General features: G+C 35.8%; 1 protein-coding gene across 1 annotated transcript in view; it reads right to left on the bottom strand.

Annotated features, from left to right (window-relative positions):
* The window catches only part of SLC12A6 (solute carrier family 12 (potassium/chloride transporter), member 6), a 35,434-nt gene extending 34,306 nt beyond the window's left edge, over positions 1-1,128 (bottom strand). The window contains exon 1 of the mRNA XM_012649371.1: positions 1,039-1,128. The gene's annotated coding sequence lies outside the window, so the exon portion shown is untranslated. The remainder of the gene's footprint in view (positions 1-1,038) is intronic.
* Positions 1,129-1,838: the final 710 nt, after the last annotated feature.

Below are 1,838 nucleotides of genomic sequence, written 5' to 3'. Positions count from 1 at the left end.
GTCTCAAAAATAAATAAATAAATAAATAAATAAAAAAGCTTCTGCACAGCCAAGGAAACTATCATGAGAGTCAACAGACAACTTACAGAATGGGAGAAAATATTCGCATGTTACACATCCGATAAAGGGCTGATAACTAGAATCCATATAGAACTCAGGAAAATCAGCAAGAAAAAAATCAAACGACCCTATCAAAAAGTGGGCAAAGGACATAAACAGAAACTTTTCAAAAGAAGATAGATTCATGGCTAACAGACATATGAGAAAATGCTCAACATCTCTAATCATCAGGGAAATGCAAATCAAAACCACAATGAGATATCACTTATCTCCAGTGAGAATGGCCTTTATCAAAAAGTCCCAAAACAATAAATGTTGGCATGGATGCAGAGAGACAGAAACGCTCATACACTGCTGGTGGTACTGCAAACTAGTACAACCTCTGTGGAAAGTAATACGGAGATACCTCAAAGAGACACAAGTAGAACTACCATTTGATCCAGCAATTCCATTACTGGACATCTACCCCAAAGAAAAAAAGACATTCTATAAAAAAGACATCTGTACTCGAATGTTTATAGCAGCACAATTCACAATTGCAAAGATATGGAAACAACCCAAGTGCCCATCAATACATGAGTGGATTAATAAAATGTAGTTTATGTATACCATGGAATTCTACTCAGCCACAAAAAAAAAATGGTGATCTAGCACCTCTTGTACTATCCTGGATAGAGCTGGAACCCATTCTACTAAGTGAAGTACCCCAAGAATGGAAAAACAAGCACCACATGTACTCACCATCAAATTGGTATTAACTGATTAACATTTAAGTGTACATACAGTAATAACATTCATTGGGTGTCGGCCAGGCGGGAGTGGGGAGGAGGGGATGGGTATGTTCATGCCTAATGGGTGCAGCGTGCACCGTCTGGGGTATGGACATGCTTGAAGCTCTGATTCAGGAGGGGCAAGGGAAATATATGTAACCTAAACATTTGTACCCCTATAATGTGCTGAAATAAAAAAATATATTACCTCAAAGAGTGCCAAGTTTTTATCAAAATATTCATCTCCTTCTTCGTAATTTGAATTATTGAGATAAGCATTTCGAGCTTTCTTATGCCCATCATCTGGAAAAAAAAAAGTAAACCCAGTTAGTTTCTCATTGGTATTGAAGCAACATCATCACCAAATAACTACATGTTGATTCTATATTAATATAACCCATTTTAATATTCAAATTTAATTGTAGAGTAGCAGAACTCAATCAGCATTGCTTGGAGAATATGACCCCCTCTCCAGCAGGAGCAAAAACAAATCTTCAAGAAGTAAATGTGGCCCACACTTCACCACTATACAATATATCTATAACATATACATGTAACAGAATTCAACTTGTACCCCCTAAATCTATTATAAATAAATAAATAACATTAAAGAATGAGGAAGGTAAACCAAAAATACATAAATAAATAAACATGGGTCATTCCTTTTCTTAACAATACAGAGACTTTTGGAGACACTAGTCTTTTAGAATTCCAGCCTATAGAAACCCTACTCTTGAAGTTACCCAAATCTAGGAGGAAAAAAATAGAATGCTTATTATCTACCCAGTGCAAAATACTGTACCAGACATGGGCCACTCTACACACTGCTGCTATTGATAATGGCAGTAAAAGCTTTCTGCCTCCAGAGCTGTTCAACCCTTATAAATTACATTAGGTCATTTAATCAAGCATTATTTCTGTACAAACCCTTCCATTTTTTTTTTTTTACGTTAAAAGAGGCACCCGACAGGAATTTGGTGAACAAAATATTACGGGAAAAAAAAAAAA

This window comes from Propithecus coquereli, unplaced genomic scaffold, assembly GCF_000956105.1.
Source record: "Propithecus coquereli isolate 6110/MARCELLA unplaced genomic scaffold, Pcoq_1.0 Scaffold3, whole genome shotgun sequence".
Classification (NCBI taxonomy): Eukaryota; Metazoa; Chordata; class Mammalia; order Primates; family Indriidae; genus Propithecus; species Propithecus coquereli.
The sequence above is the reverse complement of the archived record's forward strand: the minus strand, read 5'-3'. Positions and strand labels throughout refer to the sequence as shown.